The 22,992-nt window shown below is 34.4% G+C and overlaps 1 pseudogene; it reads right to left on the minus strand.

The window, feature by feature from the left end:
- Positions 1-3,816: 3,816 nt before the first annotated feature.
- Positions 3,817-22,992, minus strand: part of LOC149578050 (tubulin beta-1 chain-like) — a 50,457-nt pseudogene continuing 31,281 nt past the window's right edge.

Consider the following 22,992-nt stretch of genomic DNA (forward strand, 5'->3'; position numbering starts at 1 on the left):
TGACTTTGTTTTGTCAATAGCTATCTTTTGAGTGGATTTATTTAAAGTTGTGTAAGTCAGAAAACACAAATATGTGTGTGATAGTTCTAGTATGAAAAACATAAGCTCTATTGAATTTGTGAAATATAATATTTTTTCTTAATAAATGTAAATATTTTGTATTATTTCTACTCCCCTATTTTTCATGTGAAATTTTTGTTTCTCTCTTGTATCCTTCATCTGATATAAGAGTCTGGTCAGATCATATTATTAGAAGTCAAGAACATCTATTGTTGTGAAAATAACTCATTTTTCAAAAATAAAAGTATTTATGAAACGAGAAATAGGGGGAGTATAAAATTGAACAAAATTATTATAAATTTATAAAAAATACATCTCATATACAATATGGTTTAAACGTTTTGATTTGAAAATTATATAAAATATAATCATTTGTTGATTAAGCAATAATATTATAGAAATTTTTTGAATAATCACCAGTCCATATCTGATGAATAAAGAACGTTTGCTCGTCAAAAAGTCGTAGAAGATCAACATAATTAGCTACTCCAAAACCTGAATTGAATAGCGAACAGAATTCGCATGCATACCAAGTTCAGCAGACTCTGTTATGATTAATTTGGAAAACCTAATTTTTTATCTAACCAGTTTACCGAATCCCCAAACCCAAAAAAAAAAAAAAAATTGATGTCTACAGTCTGAATACCAAAACAGTGTTCAATCTATCCCAGCCAGAAATCAGTGTCAAACTTTCGAAGGTCCATCATGCGAGGGTGAAACACTATGTAAAGTATCTGAACACTTCACTGGCAGAGGACAAAGTTGGCTGATAACTGAAAGTTCAAGAATGCACCCGTCCTTTATACCGTACTCAATCAGTTTATCATTCCCATTATAAATGTGGGAAATGAAGTGCTCATATTGTATCAAGAAAGGCCATTCAAAAGACAACTGTTAAGATCTACATCCTTGTAGTATTTGAGATTTGAAAATCCATACAGAAATACATGTTGAAATAGAGATAACTCAAAAGATAGTAAGAATTAATGTCTGAAAATAGATTGTGGATGGAATTTTGGACTAAGAAAATTATCATAGTTGCCAAGAATCAGGAGGTTGGTGGTCTAGGGTTGAAAGATTTTAGAACTGAAGGTATTGCTGAAAGTATTGCTCTGGCAGTGAAATGGATTGATAAAGTTGTGCAAGTGAGTAAGCCTCGGAAACTGTTAATCAGAAACAATCTATGTAAAGCATATCCTTGTCGAGCTAAATTCTACAGTGGGTTGCACATGTTCTACTTGTTGGAAAACTTAAACGTTGAAGAGTCAATAGGTTGTCCTCGAGCCCCACGCTCATCTACCTTGTCAGATCACGGCAGGCATCCATGAACGGCAGGCATTTATTTTTACCAGGTTTAAAGTTTATTAAAGTTTGAAGTTTTACCAGTTTAGGGTTGTTTTAGAGTTTTCTGGTTGAAGCCGAATGCTCCCAGATTTTGTAATAGTTTAAATCAAAGATTGAATAGAAGGCAAGCAGGCATACTTGAATACATTGCTCTTCCCTTGTATGTTGCATTTGAGTAGTTTGTTTGAAAAGTTAAAGCTTTGGCCTTTGTGGTTTTAATGGTGAAAGCATTCACGTTGAATTTCTCTAAGTTATAATATTTCAGTTGAAACAGAACACTCAACACCTACTGCATTTTTGTGACAAGCTCTTCAAGTGCCGAGAATTTTTTTGGTGAGCCGAGCTCACTCGGCATCCATTGGTGTTGAGCTTTCTCCTTTGTGTGCCGAGTTTACTCGGCACCTGTTGCCTGTCACTCAGCACATCAAGTGCTGAGCAATCTTTCACTCGGCACCTTCCTGTGCCAAGCAAGCACTCGGCACCTTCATGTGCCGAGCACTTTTTTCAAGTGCCAAGTAAAGATTTTAGGTTTAGGGTTGTGAGTTGTAATTTAAGTTTATAATATTTCTCACAGTACTTCCTATCTCTTGATGTCAACACTTTTGTAGGAGGTTCCTATCTTTGTATGTTAACACTTCTGTAGGAGGTTCCAATGTATTTAGGTTGTTGTGGAAAAGCTATGCTAGTGTAAGACCCCTACTTGGAAAAATCTTGAGGATGTGCAGTCAGGGTTTCAATTGGTGGACCATAAAAAGTAATGGTAAACTGCTTGCCCTTGAGTAGGGGTGTTCAGCAAAGAAATGGGTATATGCTGGTATTTGTGGATTTAAAGATATTTTCTATGCTGGTGCTCTAGTCCAGTGGTCAATAATGAGAGAGAAGTTTAGCTTGTTTGCTTCTCATTGGATGATTTGGGTCTTAATTTGTTGTGTTGTTCTCTTGTCTCTTTCAGCTATGTCTGCCTGACTCTTCCCCCTTCTCCGTGTGAAGTTCAAATATGTATACTAGCATCTCAACTCCTGTTTGAACCTGTCTTTATAGCCTCCTATTATAATATACTTCCAGTGTGCAAGTAAGCTGAGTCTGTTCATCATTTTTTCCAATTGTCCTTTTGCCCAGGAAGTTTGGGGTATGTTTGGACTTACTCTTAGATAGCAATTTCTCTATGTAAAATATTATTTCTAGTAGAATAATTAATAGCAGCAAATGCTGCAATGTTATTTGGTTTATATTTTCATCTATCTTATTGTAGTTTCTTTGGAAGTATAGAATGATAATTTATTTCAAGGTAAAGTTAGACACCTAAGGTTAACGAGGAAGGCTTCTTGAAGAATCAAGAACAAAAAGAAGAGATGTTCCAGCCAACCTATTTATGCCCTCTCCATTGCATTTTACCACTTCTAGTTCCAGCAACCAGAAATAATTTCTTTTTTATCATGTTAATGCAATGTATTGATGTAAAATTCTCAGTGGGCAGTCAATATGACTGAATTTTTTTTTTTTGTGGGTGGGCGATAGTTTTATGCTGTGGCAGTGCCCGCAGATGGTAACATACTTTGAACTATTTCGATGTCATTTTCTTGATATGCAATATTAAGTGTTAGAATGCTCAAGAAAGATAAATTATTTTTTCGCTCCAATTTTTATTTTATTTAAAAATTCAAGATCTGAAGGATTGAAAGATTGAAACACCAATGAACAAAGGCCAAGTCACAGACATCACATTCATCACAGACATCACAGACATCATCACATCTTAAAAAATATAAATAGTTTGAGGTTATCAGCAAGGAAATATTTGTCTATGTCATTAGACTTGGTTGCAACTACTAAAGAGGCAATGAAGAATCCAATATTCAAGAACAAAGGATTGTTTGTGTTCAAAATTAAGGGGAAATGCTGGAGAGCATAATTTATTCACTTACAATCACTATGATGGTCAACGAGAACTTTTACATAACTCATCTAGATGGTTCGGTACTAACATCACTAGTTTGGATATACATTTTGATTTTCATATTTTCTTACGTGTGTTTGACTGTTCACAGAGATTTTTACATTTGCGTTAGACTTTTATATTAAAGTTTTTTCTCCAAAATTTTTTATAGGTACTTTTAAACAGATAATAAGATTTCTTGTATTAATATCAGAAAAAAGTTCACAAAAAGTCCACTAAATTAATTAATGATCACTCCAGTTTTCTTCCTACCTGCCAAACAGTTTGATCCTACAAACACCACGAAGATTAACCCATACCAGACTACAATCCAAATTCCGTACAAAAACTATATATAACAAAAGATGCCCATACTGCAAAATTTGAACCTGCCCAGCTAAACAACACAAGATCTAATTTCAAAACGTTACTAGATGAACATCCATGCATGTCATCTTTTGGATGAACATCCTTCCTTATTTCCTCTTCCTGTCTGCCCTACCCCGTGGCACCTTCGCTGCTGCAGAACTAGATGCACCCGATGCATTGGCCCCTTTGATTGATTGGCGACGCACACGCTTGTCCTTAGACTCGTGAATGTAGGACAGGAGCCTTACCCACCCTTGGCGCGCACCATCAATTTGTGCCTGGACAGACTTGGAGGAGCTCCAGAGAATCAAAGGCTGAAGCTCATCCTCCGTCCCGCCTACCACCCGCCAAGGACCTTGACCCATGTGAATGCCAATGCCCGGCTCAGCTCGGCTCACAATGTCTTCCACGCCCTCCGCCCACCGCGGGTCCACACAAACCCGCATTGCCTCTGTTGCCTCATCCCTTGTCCCAAGCATCAATGCCCATGCCAGAAACAAGGACGTGATGTCCAAATTGGTTCTAGGTCGAATGTCCATGTTCAAATACTCTTCTCCAAATATGGTGCAAATGCAATCCCAGAAATCCAGGTCATCAAAACGGAACAGACCCCTCATGCGCTTCACAGTAATCACTCCACGGAATGCTTCAAGCGTGTTTTGGGACAGAAGCGAGAAATTCGCCTCCATCTAATTCAGACAGCCTACAGTCACAGACATATTAAAATCAATTTTTAAAAAAATAAATAAAAATCTTCGGTCTGTTAACATTAACAACAACCCATCTTCACAAGAAAGATCTAAATCCTTCCTATTCTAACAAAATTAAACATAGTATCTAACGTACTAAAGCAAAAAAATATAGTAGGTGCTGCTGTATTTAGTGCAGTGTTTCAAACTATACATATATTATATTATATTATATGTTAGTAGACCTAATTATCAATTGAGAAGATTACAATTTTTTCCCTTCAAATATTGTGACTTCCCTGAAATATATGAGACTTGTATGTCTTCAAATAAAATATCATATTCAATTCACTATTTTATGATTCTGCATGCTACTCCGAGAATAATTTCAAAAATGTGAAATTTGCAAACCATATTCGTGTATTTTGCTCATTGCTCAAGTGGAACTCCATAAATGAATTTTGGCATACCTCTCAACATCCTTCGACCAAGATACTAATTGAAAATTTATTGACAACTATTTTAAAAATATATATGTAACAATCCAAATTTCTTATAAAAAGATATTTTACATGAAAAAATTACAGAAATATGTGACATCAATTTTTGCATGGATGTTTTTGCCTTGTAAACATTGCATATGATTTATCTTAAGTTGATTATATCTTAGTTTACTAAATTTCTTTAAACATTTAAAAATTGAATGTTTGCACTTTCAAAATAAATACAAATCATGTACTTAAGCTGACATTTATATATATGACTTACTGATATGCATAATTTTTATACCAAAACTTTTATAATATCTAAAACTTGATCTCTTATTAATTCGTTGACAACTATTATTCACAAATTGATTAGAAAATTCTTTCTATAATAAAACAACTGTCACAACAAGATCACTATTAAATGAAATCTTTTTTAACCAATATTTAAAAAATTGTAGAAATGTTGAAACAACAAGTATTGAAAAACAATGTATAAAATTTCATTCCAAAATATTATACACATAAACTATAAATTACTATAATACTATAGCATTATTAAATTATATTTGAATTGTGTAATTTGTATTTGTATGAAGTGGTGTTTATAGAGTGAACCCACTAACATTATACTTGTTTGAAAAGAAAATGAGGAAGAATGTTTAAGACATTTGTTGTAATAGTAAAGTCCATGTTCAAAGCACCTAAACATTTTCACAGTAAAAACCTACCAAACAAAAAATGATGAAGGTATGGCTAGGGTTTGGTCTGATCAATACTAGAACCCTAAGTTCTGCATCACCATCCATTTAACACTTAAAAAAATAAATGCATTCATTTGTGTTGCTACCATCAATCACAAGATCTCCCTAGGAACCATTCTTTTTCATTTAGAAATTTATATCAAAAATATCTCTAGATGACTCATTGCTACCTTCTCATAGAGCTTGATACCTAATTAACTCTTTGAAAGTTTTTGGTTAAGGAAAATAGGTTTTGAAGGGAGCCTCAAACCCTTATACAAATGGAATAATTTTCAATGAATTTCAACTCAAACTAAACTATAGACCAAAGGTGAAATAGGTCACCAACTAGAACAAGGTGACTAGGGTGGCAACACAGATAACTTAGTACAACTCAACAACAAAATAGGTTTTGTCTGGGTACCTAAAACCCCATGCTTGAAAAAGGATATACAATAAGTCCCTAACCATGTAAAACTACAACAAACAACAAGCCAAAAAAGCCATCAGAGATAAAATGGGACAGGGACTCAAGATTTTCCTTTTGGTCCCATCTTTTGAGAACGTAATGCCATATCAAAGTTGAAGTAGAGGGCTTGACCTTTTGTCCTTTTACAAACCAGCAGCCTTCTACCGTGCAAAGTTAACAACACCACAACCAGCCCCCAAAACCCCCATGGCCTACGAAGGACTCTAGACTACAATAGAAACAACAGCAACATCCAAAGACAAAGCCACAAGAGGGGCAACAATCGAATCACCAGTGACAAAATTAACTCTTTGAAAGTTATGCTTAACTAATTGATTATAAAACTCTTCTATAATAGATGACATTGTCATAATCAATAAAATCATTAAACACATTGAACCAACTAACAATTGATTCCATTAAAAAAGAAAAGACTTGCCTTTAAATGTCGAGTGCGGCAAGGTCTTCCTCCAAAACCTAAGACTGGTATTTTAGTTTTATGTTTCAACAAATCCCTTTACAATGAATCTCTTCCACAAACAGCCAAAGATGAAGGGGTATTAACTCTCTCGCCTCTTTAAGATCCTTTCATCTTCACCAGAAGATCAAAGGTACATTGATTGTATCAATACATTTTCAAAATAGCTCAAATAACAAGTCGGCTTCAAGAACCAAATTTATTAATTTGAATTCTTTTACCAAAAGTAAATTTATAATTTTTAAAATATTTAATAATTTTGTTTATCAATATTTATTTTGTATAAACTTGAATCATTTAGAGTTCTAAAATTGTGTTAAATTGACTGTCTTTAAATAATTGACAATTATTTGTCTTAAATTCAATATCAAAGATTTAATGTCATCTATAGTTCACGTTTCTCAAAGTCGATGCATTTAACAATGTCTTTCACAATCTTTAATATGATCACCACAAACTATAGCTATAATATGTTCATTGCTTAAGTGAAATTCTTTGCTATAATAAATCGTGATGTGGCTCCCAGTATCCTTTTAAGAAAATTCATCACAATGTCCTATCAGCATGTATGGATACTTTTGGGGAAAATGGATTCTTCTACTACCAAGCTTATTTATATGACAAAACTAAGAGTTCTGTCATTTATTAATGTCTATATTAATGTCTAATTTGATGATTTAGGTTGTAAATTGGTAAAAAAAAAATCAAGTTTCTTATAGATATCTATCAAGAAAATGATGTTTTCTTCTTTCATCATATAGAAATCAAGTGTTTAAATCGATATTTATGACAAGAACTTTAAAGAGAGTATTAATTTTTTCTTTACATTTGTTATATTTATTCTAAGGTAATAATAAAAGCAAAAAGTATTTTAAATTTCAGATATATGTATATTAAGTTATATATTTTTATATTATATATTTATATTTTAGATGTTTTAGATGAGTTGATCAATAATAAAAATTATTTTTCGTATTTCAATATTTTAAAGTCTAGATATATATTTGTTAGTTTATATAATTTGTATGTTATTTATCTATTCATTGAATTGGTTTATTGTTATAGGAACCCACTTTTCCAACAAAATTTTAGGGTTCCTAGGTGTATTCATCTCTGTCTTATCTGTCAGCTCCCAGCCTTGTTTTATTGTTCAATACTTGTGCACTATAGATATGTTTCTAAATAAAGGTTCATTTTTTTCTAATTTCTTTCTATTTATCAGTTCTATAATTATCTCCAATCATCATGATACTGCTCAAATTATCATGACATTCATTGTTACATGAAGGTACTCTATTCTATTGCTAAAATCTAAATTAACCATATTTATTTTAACATGATCAATTTACCAATCATTTCTCCTTGTCATTAAATTCTCATCCTGTACATAATTACCTTGTCCTTCTCCTCTATGGTGATAATCCAATTCCATAATAGTACATTATACTTTGTAGCTAAAAATGTACTTGGATGGAGTAATAGATCTAAGTCATTCAAGTAACCAACAGAATAAACAAGCCCTATTAGATTTGAGTGGTAACTTCTACAACTAAATGTTCCAAAAAATCAATCCTATATGTCACATTTTTTTGAAGCGCTTCCTCTTCATCATCAAAATCGTCCTCCTCATTTGTAGTTGCATCTTTGTATTGTTGATACTTTGACATGAAATTATTCATATTACTCTCAACTTGTGTGAACTCCGTCTCTCCCATACCCTCGTGAGTGCACCAATGCAAGAAAGCCTTTCTCCTGAACATGGCATTAAATTTCTCACTCACATGCCTAAACATATCTTGAATGGATTTTGAGTTCCCAATAATGGTTGAAGGCAAGGGAGAGAATTCTACCATGAAGAAGTGCAGGTGGGGAAAGGGTATTAGATTCACTACTAATTTTCTCAGATATGAATTCAGCTATCTAGGCATCTGGAGATAATAGGTCACCCTACTCATGGAGATCGGGTGTTCTAAATCTCTATAGCTTGGTGTAGTGAGCTTAAGAATTCTGATGTATATGTCATCTAGTTTCTCATCATCCAAAACCATGCATTAATCATCTTTCTCCACCAATTAATGCACCGAAACGGTGGCATTGAAGGGATCCGCAATTGTATCCGACAACTTTGATTATGACAACATGGAAAATGTGAACATTAGAGGATCAGGATACCCATCATTAAACTTTGGTATAAGAAACATTCCCATCACAGATCCACTGCCTCCTCCTAGACAATGGTGATGACTCAATATATAAGGGTAATGAGAGTTTTCTCTTATCTATGATATTGTAGTGCGCAAATAAAAACTTAGAGGAAAATCATCTTTAACAGCATATTCAACAACAAACCAAATTATCAATATGGTGCAGGAGCACTTCAAATATTCAAGCCACAGTTGAAGATTATAAAGACCTTAAAGATTCTCAAAACAAATCAGAAGGAAGGAATGTATAAACAAGGTCATCAAATCAATTGGGAAATCTTGGAACTAATATTAGGTCTTCAAAATAGGTTTAGGTATAGAGAAGAATTTAATGTTTAATAAAACCATTGTATGGCTTTTCAATTTCAAACATTAAATAAGAAAAAGGTAATGGCTGGTTTAGAGGGAAGTTTAGGTGGTAATAATTTTAAAATACCCAACTCAATGATGATAGTTGGTTGGAGTCAGTTAATATAGGGTGTTTTATAAATTGGAAAGAGTCTATGATGTAAAGAGGAGGGGAAAATATTGAAAGATTGGTATGTACGGACTGGTGAATAGCAATATTAAAACTTAGATATTCTGCAACTCAAATTCCATATTGAGATTTGCAAACCAATTGGTTGGCTCTACAAGTGCAGTAATAAGGTTTCCTTCATCATTCCAAGTACTTTGTTGATAAGTTTCATGTTATTATACGTTTGTTGTTACACTTGTTGCAGAACCAGTAGATTTCTTTTAATTATTTATTTGCTACAGTAGGTTTTAAAGGAAATGAAGATCTTTCCATGAGGATGAAGGCCTAATACTCATGGAAAGAGTTAATCTAACATGTATGATATATTACTAACCAAGCACGTGCAGAATTAAACAAGATAGAGATTCTACCTAAACAAAGGGTCTATTTGTTAATTGGAGACATTAAACAATGTCCATGTGAAGGTGAATCCATTGTTAGTTGGGATTGGAAATGTGTGTAATCAAGTGATTGAGAAAACCCTAGTTCAAGAGTAAGAAGTGCTAGGAGGAGTCTGCCATATGGTTCCTTTTTAAATTGTATCATTTATTATTTGATTGTCATTATTGTGATTGCTCCTCATCATATTGGTATCAGAGCGAGGGAAAGGTCTTGTGGAAGCGTAATTGGTCTTGTGAAGTTGGTTCTTGAATCCCTTAGTGAGCCCTTGTAGTTGAACTATCCTTAGAGGAGTAACCCTATAGTAGATTCTTGTACCAAGTTGATCAAGCAAGCATGTCTAGAGGAGAAGAAGAGATTCCTACAAGGTTGAAAAATATGGAGTTGGCAAAGATAGTGAAAGAACAAGTGGCAGATAAGAAAAATTTAAGGGCATCATTAGAACAAAGGGACAAAGAGAATGCTGAAAAAGATAGATTGATAAAGTCCATGATGGAGAGACTGTCAACACTAGAGAAGAAAGATAAGAGCATTAGAATGGATGAAGAAGTTAGAGATGAAGAAGAGGAAGAGGAACTCAAAGAAGAAGAAAAGGACACTAAGGAAGTAAGAATGGCTAAGTTCGCAAAAGCCATAAGAAATGAAGATAAAAGGGTAAGGACAGACTTACCTGTGTATGGAGGAAAAATGGATGATGAAGAACTAATAGATTGGTTCGGTGCAATGGAAAATTGCTTTGAGTGTGAAGGGATAGAAGAGAAGGAAAAAGTGAAGATAGCAAAGTCTCGGTTGAAGGGACATGCTTTTTTGTGATAGGATTGCATCTACGCAAACAAATGGAAGAATGGTAGACCCAAGATCACATCTTGGTATACTATGGTGGAAAAAATGAAAGCAAAATTTTTGCCAAAGGACTATAGAGTATAGTTGTACAAGAAAATGAGAGATTTTAGGCAAAAGGAGATGGATGTATAGAAGTACACTGAGGAATTTCACAAGCTTGATATTAGGGTGGATCATGATGAAGAGATGGAAGAAAAGATTTCAAGGTATATGGGGGGACTAAGGTTCAATATCCAAGATGAACTTAGTCTTGCTACTCCGAGGTCAGTTGATGAATGTTATCAGTTAGCCTTGACGACTGAAGAGAAGATAAGAAGGAGACAAGAAAAGCAGAGCAACAATAGAGGTGGATCTTCCATGAGAGGAAGAGGGGGAAGAGGTACTACTGATTTTCAGAGCAGCAATGATAAGGATAAGGACAAATTATTTTTAGAATCAAGAGGGGGTTATAGAGGTGGAAGAAATGGAGGAAGAGGAAGTGGAGTGTTCACGGGAAGATGCTTCACTTGTAATGAAGTAGGCCATCAGTCCTTTCAGTGTCCTAAATGGCAGGAAGAGAAAGGGAGAGAGAGAAGAGTAAACTTGGTTGATGAAGAGCCAAGAAAGGCTGAGCAAAATGAACCCATTGAACTTCTTCTAGAAGGAGGAGAGTGCTTACTGATGGGAAGAAGCAATCAAATACCAAAAGATCTAGGCATATTCAGATCAAATTGTCTCATTCAAGGCAAGGTATGTAAGTTTATAATTGATTCAGGGGCAAGTAATTATATGTTTTCTTATGAAGTTGTTAAGAAATTGAATTTGAAAACTTTTGCACACGTTGCTCCTTATTATGCTACTAGGGTCAATGAGAATTAGAATTTGTTGGTTAAAGATCAAGTGATGGTTGAGTTTTTACTTGGGAGTTATAGAGACAAGGTAATATGTGATGTCATGCACATGTCTTGTGGGCATCTCATTTTGGGAAGATCTTGGCAATGTTCAAGGAGAGTCATGCATAATGGCTATGAAAATACATATTTAGTTCAACAAGGAAAGGTGAAGTATAAGTTTCATCCATTGGTTAGGAGTCATAAGGAAACTATATTGATGTGTTTTGGTAGAGATATTCTAGTGCAGGATCAGGGTACTCCACATTATGATACTGGTTGGAAGTAATGTCAGGCAAAGAGGCAAGACAATCTAGGGGTGGCAGGGCTGGTTGAACAACCTTTTGTTTTGGTTGGAGCAATAAAGTGTCCTCTAAGAGGGAAGATAGATGAAGATGATATGGTGACTGAGCAGAGACAAATAAAGACTTTCTAGTAGTCTAATGTGTAGCAGCAATACTATCAAGCAAGACGACAGTCTAATCCAAATATTTATGTATCTAAATCTTGGTGTGTGACTGCAGGAACCAGGATGATGGAGCAAATCACTTTGGGGAATAATTTCACCCCTTAGTAGCAGCAAATGGGAGCAAGGAACAATGGATCACAAGTCAACTCTTGGGGCAAGAGTTCTTTTTATGGTGGGGAGTATGGTGCAAGAGCACCTAAAATATTCAAGCCACAGTTGAAGATTATAAAGACCTCAAAGATCCTGGAAAAAAATCAGAAGGAAGGAATGTATAAACAAGGTCATCAAATCAATTGGGCAGTCTTTGAACCTATAATGATGCTAAAATAATATTCGGTCTTCAAGATAGGTTTAGGTATAGAAAATAATTTAATGTTTAATAAAACCATTGTATGGCTTTTCAAGTTCAAACATTAAGTAAAAAAAAGGTAATGGCTGGTTTAGAGAGAAGTTTAGGTTGTAATAATTTTAAAATACCCAACTCAACGATGATAGTTGGTTGGAGTCAGTTATTATAGGGTGCTTTATAAATTGGAAAGAGTCTATAATGTAAAGAGGGAAAAATATTGAAAGACTGGTGAATAGCAATATTAAAATTTAGATATTTTGCAACTCAAATTCCATATTGAGATTTGCAAACCAATTGGTTGGCTCTACAAGTGCACTAATAAGGTTTCCTTCATCATTCCAAGTACTTTGTTGATAAGTTTCATGTTATTATAGGTTTGTTGTTACGCTTGTTGTAGAACCAGTAGATTTCTTTTAATTATTTATTTGTTGCAGTAGGTTTTAAAGGAAATGAAAATCTTTCCATGAAGATGAAGGCCTGATACTCATGGAAAGAGTTAATCTAACATGTATGATATATTACTAACCAAGCATGTGTAGAATTAAACAAGATAGAGATTCTACCTAAATAAGGGGTCTATTTGTTTATTGGAGACATTAAACAATGTCCATGTGAAGGTGAATCCATTGTTAGTTGGGATTGGAAATGTGTGTAATCAAGTGATTGAGAAAACCCTAGTTCAAGAGTAAGAAGTGCTAGGAGGAGTCTGCCATATGGTTCCTTTTTAGATTGTATCGTTTATTATTTAATTGTCATTATTGCGATTGCTCCTCATCACAATAGCTTGTTCATTTACTACAAGAACTCTTTTTAGAGAGAAAAGAAAATGTCAAACCTCGGTTTATGAGTAGCATTGCACAAGAAAATGATGTTTCATGCCCATAATCTTATAACTAAAAGACACCCACCTTTTTTTTTTAATATAGTAATATGAACTTTTATTCCCTTCCTTTCAAAACATTAGCATGGAACAAAACTTCAAATCTAGGTTAACTTAATAATATGTTAAAACATACATAAATATGAAACTTTCTATATTTTAAAAATATTATAATACTTAATATGAAAACAACCATTTTCTCATTTTTTTACCATATCCATAGTAAAGTATTCATAAATTTAAATAAGGAAATATTACATTATGTAGCCATTACATTCATTTCTCTTACCACTACCACATATTACAAGGATCCATCACATTATCAAGTACTCTTTCATACAACTCTTTTTACTCAATAATATTCAAGAAACCTTACAATAATTATTCAGTCATACAAACATTTTTGAAATACACACAATGATTTTCTTCATTTTCTTTCTTTTTATGTGGCTTTTAATGCAATAAATTTGCAGCAAAAGACAACTGACCATGGAGGATCACCTCTCAACCTAGGCCTTTATGAGGCAACCCTAAGCTTCAATAACCAAAGCTAAACGAGTTACAACCATCCATGACCCATAAAATGTAACAATGACACAACAACACAACAATGAACATTGCCTTTTTTTGTGAGACTTACACAGATTTTTGACCCAATGACCCATTAATGAGGGTGAAGGTAGACCCAATCCAATAGAAGATGTTATGCATAAAGAATGATAAACAAAATACATGCCTTCAGAAGGCTTCAAGATAACCAAGATACCATGTCATCACAAGACTCAAAGATAACCAAATCCCTCTCACAAATGTCTACCCTTATAATCCCAAAGTGCAATATCCAAGGGAAGAGATTGTACACTTTAGGGAAGTCTCAACTAAACCCTTTGCCCACAAGACCACTACTTCTCTCTCAAGCGCAAGTAATGACTTACACACCCATAACTACATACAATTAATAAAAAGGAGAAACTATGTATTATATCATATAAGAAGAACTTGATGTAGAAAAATTGCAAGCCTAAACATGACCGCCTTGCTAGTTTGGATTCTGCGAGTAGTGGCGAGAATAAGCCTCCCTATAAAAGGAAAGCTAATAGGAAAAATTATGTTGAAGATGAGAGGAGGACTTGGTCAACAATGAACAACATGGGTTGAGGGGTGGGGGAGATTAGCCCTACAAATAGTCATATGTCTGATACCTTCAAGAATGATATCCCCAATAAATCTAAAATAGTGGAGGATAGGGGAGAGACCATCATCTCCCCTACCCACCATTAGGATAAGGGTAAGCAGAAGATTGCTGACAACCCCAGGTGGACCTTCCACTATGCTCACGAAGAGTATTAAGAAGTTCTAGGAGAGGGAGGATATTGTGGATCAAAGATTTGATGAGGTTTCTAGATTTGCTCTTAAAGTCATGCATTTGGTAGCTTGTACCCATCACCTATTCCATAGCAAGATGGAGGGACTTACGGCTAGGTTCCTTGTGGATAACTAACTCCAGGTCTTGTGGACAAAGTAGAGAGAAAGGAGAAGGATAGAGAGAGATAGCTCCCAGTATTTTAAAGTTTATTTTCATGTTTTTATGGTTCTTACTTGGACTTTATATAACTATTGACACTGTGTATATATTGTTAGTAGTTATTGTTAGCTTTATACATAGATTATGGGATACAAGATAGTTGGGGTTTTATTTATATTAAGAAAGGTGGTACATTAAGAATGTGCTATAGCTAACTAGTTGTTGTCTTATAACATTTTTTCCCTTGGTCACGTCCCTTTATTTTATTATTTTTAATTTTAGAAACACATACAAGCATCCAAATAACAATATTTTGAGCTATCAACATGAAATGCGACATAAAAATCCTTCACGACAAGAGCACTGACTTTGATCCAATGCAAATGGAAATGAGGTTTGTAGAAGATCTTCTATTCCTATGTCTTTTTCCAACTCTTCCAAACTTACAATGTCTCTAAAACTATAGAGTAGGTGAACAACCAATAAGTCTCACAAAGACCCACTAAAAAGGCCTCTAGTTATAAATGAGAAGTGGCTAAAAGTTTGTTCCCTTCAACTTTATTCCCCTCTCATAAATGATAGGTAAACCAAAAGTTTAAAGAAAGGAAATGGATATGACCTTGCCAATTTTCACCACTTTTGAAAAGTGGTCCTTTTGGAGTGTCATATATATGATTTTGACATCCCAATGGACAAAATTAAATCTCTAACCCATAGTACACTCAATAGGCAAGTTAATCTTGACCCAAATGACACTCTATGGTCACTTTCAACCCCTCAAAAATCCACTTGCAGTTTAGCTATGGATTTATCTTGACAAGACCTCATTTAAGTCTCTATGACCAATTGAGTTTACTTAGATAACTTATTAGGTCTTACCTTAGGGTAGGCATCTTTTTCCAAGCCCTAAGTAGACATGTCACTTCCATATAAGCAATAAGTGACACTTCAAAATTATAGTTGGCATGTCTAATTCACACAATGAATTTACTTTAATAACATTCACCCCAATCACATTTAAAAATAAAATACATCACAACTAGGTTTTAATCTCATCATTAGATTAAACCTTAGCTTCACAATTTCAACATCTAGGTCTAGCCTTGGTACTCCAATTTATTTCCATCATTGTTTTCTTGCACACTAAATCCAAGTATTGACAATCTCAAGAGATAAAGTATATAAAATCAGTGATACGTCAGTTAAATTTTACATTACATTCATAATCAAATAATCAAATAATCTTTTAATTTCCAAAGCAATATTCATAATCTAATTCTGATTCTGCAATCTTTTACTTCCAAACAACTTACATAAGTCAATTCTCATGTAAGGCAATTGTCACATTTAAACATTTTTTAATAGTTCATCCACATAATCTACTCAGATTTAAATCAAAATATACATCTCAGTTTTCTAATTCAATTAACATCTTCAACATGAAGGATTGAACATGTAGACGTCAATGCATGTAGATTAGGTCCTCATCATCCTCCTCGTAAGTGCTAAATCAACTTAAATTTCAATTTCAAAACATAATTCAGCTTAGTGGTATATACAAGAACCCAATCACCACACACAATCTTACAAACATCAATCTCTACTTTATTATATACTTTACCTATTCCAATGTCCGTAAATATCAACACATGGAATTAAAATTAGGACCCTACATCTCCTATAACCCTAATCATCGTTCAAAATAACATGCATTCCTTTACCATTTCCAGAATCATTCTATCTAGAATCCTTTCATCACTTCGTAACAGTTATCCAAATCAATTAACTTAAACGATCACATATAAATGATGATGAAATAACAGTAACGATAGAGTCAATCTTCTAGATTATACAATTTGGTTAAATCATTTTGAAGCAATCCAGCTTATTGAGTTTTGCAATTCTTTATAGAAAATGAATTCACAGTAGTATTCACCTAGTTCGAAAGAAAAAATATTCTTGTGTCTATTATCATCGAGCCAATACAGAATTAAATAACAGTTTTAAGCATATTGTTGCCGTTGACCTGTTCATGATATGCACAGGTAATCAGATTTCACACCACAGACCGCTTATTGAATTAATAAAGATTCTATTCAGATATAACTTTAAAATAGCTGATGATTATAACAGTAAAACTCAAATAAGAGGAGCTAAAAACTTGAATAAAATAACTGAAATATTGACCACGTAATTGCCCGTTCGAAGCACATCATTTCAGCAGGCCCAAAGAAATAGATCATTCATCAGTAGATACCAAAGAGTTACTGATTTGACATTGAAAAAAACAATACAAAGGCTGAATTCATATAGAGTTCATAGCCTTTGAAGACACAATAGATTATTGCATAAATTGAGGGATTTATCATGCATTCACTTACTCTTCTTCCAGAAGAAAAAGAAATACCCAAGAGCCTCTAGAGCAAACTGCAACAAAAACAAATTATTCCTTAAACAGAAAAAAAAGCCAATGTGTGTCAATTTCATCGCAACAAAGAGGTCATACTGAATAAGTTGGTGCTTGAAAGTGCGGCTAGGATTTTTCTATACAAGTAATGGATGTCGGAGTGCATAACTTCACTACCTACAATTACAATTACTGCAATGGTCAAACAGAAACTTCTGCACCATCCATCTATACGGTTCTCTGCCAACCTCCATATTTTGGATATGCATTTCTAATGCTATATTTCGTTTCCTCATGTGGTTTGACTGCTGACTGAGATGCAATGTTCAAATTTCCCAAGCTCCTCAATAAACGGAGGCATTTTGTAATCAATTAATCTAATGAATTAAAACTGTTTTTTGTTATCTTTTTCTCTTCAAAGCTAAGAAATGTATAGGAGCATTCTCGGAAACTAAAGTTTTTTTTGCTCTTGATATAGGAATGTTAAAAGTCTAAAGAGCTGATGATAGGGGTAGAGTCTCTTTTAGTATTTCAAAGCACTTCTCTAAAACAGCTGAAACAGTTAAACAAGTAGTCAGAATATATTAGAAGCTTGTAAGAGGATTGGTATCAAAAAGTGTGAGAAAAATTCACAACAAATTTTGCTTGGCAACCAAAGGACATAGTGAGTGACAGGCAATGCTGAGTTGCTCGGCAATAATGGGACCCAAGTAACCTGGTCACCAAAGGAAGTGTTCGGTGACAATGGATGTGGACAACACTATACCGAGTGAACTCCGTTGACACAGTTGAACCAAGTGAGCTTGGTTAACTTGGCCAAGAAGGGATTGAGTGAGCTGGGTAAGAGTAGAAACCGAGTGAACTCGGCAAGCATAAGGAAGGAACTCGGTGGACTCAGCTATAACTCGGCAGGCGCAACACAAACATATACCGACTGAGTTAGCACAAGGAAAGCTTGGTTATCAAAGGAACCAAGTGAGTTAATCACAGACTTGCTTTCTAGTCTTTTCCACTATTAAAACACAGAGGTAATTGTTGATGTGTGTTTTATGACTCACCAAATAGTAGAAAAAAATACCAAAATATCTTATCCTCTCTTGAATAAAGTCTTGTGTATACTAAGATTGCTAGAAGATCATACAATAACTTCAAGGTTCCTTTAATGCCAGGTCTTGACTGTGGATAAGATCGGTGGTTGATGTGATTTGCTGATGATCACAAGGGGCCTTACGTGTTTATTCATATTCATTTCAATCCATACTGGATGTGGGAGCTATCTTAAGGTTTTGCAATGAAGCGCTTTTTTTGGATTTTTCACAGAATATGCAAAAATTAAATAGGATGGGGTTCAGGAATTCTATTCTAATCCTAAGGGTAGTGATAACAACAAATAGTATTCTAGTGGACAAATTCCTCAATTTACTGAATTCAGCTTCGCCAAGTTATACTACAACTAAGCATGAACCAATGCAATCTTCAAGCGTTATGCCAAAGATTTTCATATCACCGCATACACCATCATAGAGAACAATGTATGCAAATGATAGAAGTTGAGCATATGCATGAAAGAGGTTCAGGCTAACTTTACACAACGAATTAGAATCACTAAAACGTCAAAAGTATGAACCAAAAGAATTCATCAATACACCATCATATTCTCCATTGTAATCACCACACATTGACTATGCTAAACTTAATCTACTTGAAAATTTTTTAGGAGAACAAGCAAGCACTAAGACACGTCAAGTATTCACCAAACTCTAATGAAAACTTTATTATCTCAGTAACTCATAGCAACAATCTCATAAAAATCTCCCCCTACAAATGAGAAAATGAGGCCTTTATATAGGTCCTCGATTACAATGGGTGGCCCGGATGATCATAATAACTGATGGCCAAGATCTTGCCACATCAACCCTAATTAGGGTTAGGGCAATGGAAAGGAATTTACATTAATGCCATAAGGAATCCACTACTATAGTGGGTAATAAATGTCCATGATGCATGCTAATTTAAGAAAGAGTGGGGTGTAATAAATGATCCTTATGCACACCCACTCTACATTTAATGCATCTATCCTTGATTTCTTTGCTTGAAAGATCGAAATCAATTTAATACTATTTCCAACTCCTCTATATTGATGCTTGGTGCAGATTCTTGCTTGAATTCTAGAACTGCAATGGCTCTTTCTGCTTTTCCCAAGCTTTCATCCCAATCTGGTAGTAAATCCTTAGTAGTGTGCATTGTATTTGAGAAGATGGAGAATTTCTCAAAATCATCTCTTCCATATACGTTTAGCTGAAAGAATTCCTTTAACTTGACTTTTAGATTATCAGTTGTCATTTCCTCTTCCCTTAATCTTTGTGATAACAAGGATGCAACTGCATTTGATATTCCTTGCTTGATGTTATCAACAATCTTTTTCAATCAACTGGATTCCCTGGTAAAGCTTTCAAACATTTCCTTAGCCATGTTCTTGGGTTTTTGGATTTGAACTTTGATCTTTGAACCTTGAATGTCTAGGACCGGATCACTTAGTACTTTGATCTTGGTACTAGAATTTTGGATTTGAGCATCTTTCTTGAATTTCTAGAACTAGAGCTTTCTCCTCCTTTTTCTTCAAATGCTTTCAATTCACTATTATGCCTTTTCTTACATTTTGAAGAATTCCCCCCTTTTTTTTTATCATCATCAATCATTTTTCCAGTCTTGGGTACATACTTGAAGAGGGTCAAATTCAAGATCTGGAGGAGAAATTTTTAGCACTTAATCCTTTTTCATTTTTCCATGAAGGAGAAAGTTTCCAACACTTAGCCATTTATTCTTCCATGAAGGAGATATCTTCAACACTTAGCCAATTTTTCTTCCATGAAGGAGAAAGTTTCCAACACTTAGCCAGTTTTCCTTCCATGAAGGAGAAAGTTTCCAACACTTAGCCATTTTTTCTTCCATGAAGGAGAAAGTTTCCAACACTTAGCCAATTTTTCTTCCATGAAGGAGAAAGTTTCCAACACTTAGCCAATTTTTCTTCCATGAAGGAGAAACTTCCAACACTAGCATTTTTTCTTCCATCAAGGAGGAATTTCTAGCACTTCGCTATTTTTGCTTCTACGAAGGACAAATCTCCACCACTTAGCCATATTTGCATCCATGATTTCTAATTCTCTTGCTCGTGGAAATTTTGAGTGGTCATGGATTTTGTCCATGATGGAAGAATTCTGCAACAACCATTTTTCTCCAAGGCTGGATTTTTGAGAGATCATGGATATTGTCCATGATGGAAGAATTCTATAACAACCATTTTTTTTCCAAGGCTAGATTTTTTGAGAGATCATGGATTTTGTCCATGATGGAAGAATTTCGCAACAACTATTTTTCTCCAAGGCTGGATTTTTTGAGAGATCATGGATTTTGTCCATGATGGAAGAATTCTGCAACAACCATTTTTCTCCAAGGCTGGATTTTTTGAGAGATCATGGATTTTGTCCATGATGGAAGAATTCCACAACAACCATTTTTCTCCAAGGTGAGACTTTTTGAGTGATCATGGATTTTGTCCATGATGGAAGAATTCCACAACAACCATTTTTCTCCAAGGTGAGACTTTTTTGAGTGATCATGGATTTTGTCCATGATGGAAGAATTTCATGACAACCATTTTTTCTATTATCTTCATGCCTTTCTACTTTTGGATATTTCATGGGTGATTCCAGACTTGAGCATTTTTTTCTTGATTGACTATCATGCTTGCTCATTCTTTTGGATATAGACACATGTACCCTTTTGGCTCTTTATCAACCATAGCTCACTTGTTGCAGAAATAGACCTGCCATAAATAGACATTTTAAAAATAGTAAGTTGTCCCAAAGTCAAAATAAGGCCAATATTAGAGGTAGTGAAATTTACTAAAAATAGACCCACTAAAAATACACTTTCTAAAAATAGTAAGTTGTCCCAAAGTCAAAATAAGGCCAATCTGAGAGGCAATGAAATTTACTAAAAATAGACTTACTAAAAATAAACTTTTTAAAAATAGTAAGTTGTCCCAATGTCAAAATAAGGCCAATCTGAGAGGCAATGAAATTTACTAAAAATAGACATACTAAGAATAGACTTTCTAAAACTAGTAAGTTGTCCCAAAGTCAAAATAAGGCCAATCTAAGAGGCAATGAAATTTACTAAAAATAGACTTACTAATAATAGAATTTCTAAAAATAGTAAGTCAAGACATTCAATTCTCAAACAAGCAAATAATTTCCATTCTCGGAGCCACATGGACAATACTTTTCACATTTGGCCAATTTTACCAATTGTCATTTGAAAGAGCAAACTTTAGAAGATCTATCCCAATACTACCAAGAACTAAAGCCAAAAGGACAAGACCAAGAGACAAAAGGGGGCTCCAGGCTTGGGCGATGATGTGACTATTGGTCACAACATTTGGTGACTTCACGGGTGAAATGTTACAAAAATTTCAAGGATAAAACTTAATCTGAACTCAGAATCTCTGGTTTCTCAATCTTACGTTACCAATAAGAGAGAAAACAAGCTCAAAAAGGGAGAATAATCATATATTGGATCAAAACACATTTATTCTGCGACAACCTAAGTGTGTGCAAATGTATTAATTCCAGCTCGACAAGACCATTCAGAAATCCTAGGATTAATCATGACAAGTTATTGATTCCTCTTGACTTCAAAAGCATCCTGGACATTGCCCCGCTGCCAGTCAGGTGTCCATAGCCACGACAGAGTTGTCGCTGTAAAACCAATGGAGATTGCTCCACTTTCGGTGAATTATTCTTTTGAACACCTATGGAGATTTCCGCGTACCCCCAAAGCCAATCTTATTATTTCATTCTTTTTCTTCTTTTTTTTTGGCTTGTAAGCAATGAAGCTTACCATGGGTTTTGGAGTTACAGTGGCGCTAAAGCAAGATTTTAAAAAAATTTCAGAAGTCATGACCTTTCCAAAGACACATAAATGGACTTAGAGAAATAGTTAAGAGTGTGAAATATGTGGCAACCTCAGAGTTCATGCGTCAAGACACAATGTATGATTAACCTTCTGAGTCAAGTATGTTCTCTAACCCACTGAAAATATATGAAGGATAGCCATGATTCTAATGTTCTTCATAACAATTATCCAAGAAATGAAATAAACAAACTTAGTGAAATCTTCAGATGAAGTAACCAAATCATCACATAACTCCACTTGCAAAAAAAAAAAAAAAAAAAATTCTCACAACTATGAGCCACCTAGCAAAAGCCAGAACCGAAGCCAAACCAAAAGAAGAGAAAAAACTGAACCACCCAAGGAAGACAACCTAGGGAAAAATAAAACAAAAAAAACAAGGGAAAGAAACCTAAACTACGCAAAGCCAAAAATCCTAACCAGGAGAGGGGAGACAAAACAAAACCCCACCTAACTAAAAAATAAGAAAAAACAAAAACAAAAACACGCCACAAAGGAAAACCTAAACTAACTATGTACATGTTAGGTTTCTCAAAGAAAACCTAAGGGCAGAAATAATGCTTAAGGAATTGCCCATTGATGGGCAACTGAACTTCCTTTCCTGTTAGAGTCTTAAGCTTGAATTCATTATCTCCCAAAATTTCATAAATCTGATAAGGACCTTTCCACAGATTATCAAACTTGTCATGTCCACCTTTCTTTTCATGTGCCTTATCCCAGCGAAGTACCAGATCTGAAATTCAAAATTCTTTAACCTTTGCCATTTTGTCAAACCATCTCTTAACAACTCCTTGATGTTTAGCAAACTTTTCCAATGCTTCGTCCCTCTTCTCTTCCAAGTGCAATAATTGGGTCAAACGTGTCTACACTCTACCTTCTCCTTCCATAAAATATTGCATGAATCGTAGTGTTGGAATTCTTAATTGGATAGGAAAAATTGGATCTTGCCCGTAGACCAAATGATATGGAGATGTCCCCAAAGA

The sequence above is a fragment of the Cupressus sempervirens genome, chromosome 1 (genome assembly GCF_028749045.1).
Source record: "Cupressus sempervirens isolate cs-2001-9-10 chromosome 1, ASM2874904v1, whole genome shotgun sequence".
NCBI lineage: Eukaryota > Viridiplantae > Streptophyta > Pinopsida > Cupressales > Cupressaceae > Cupressus > Cupressus sempervirens.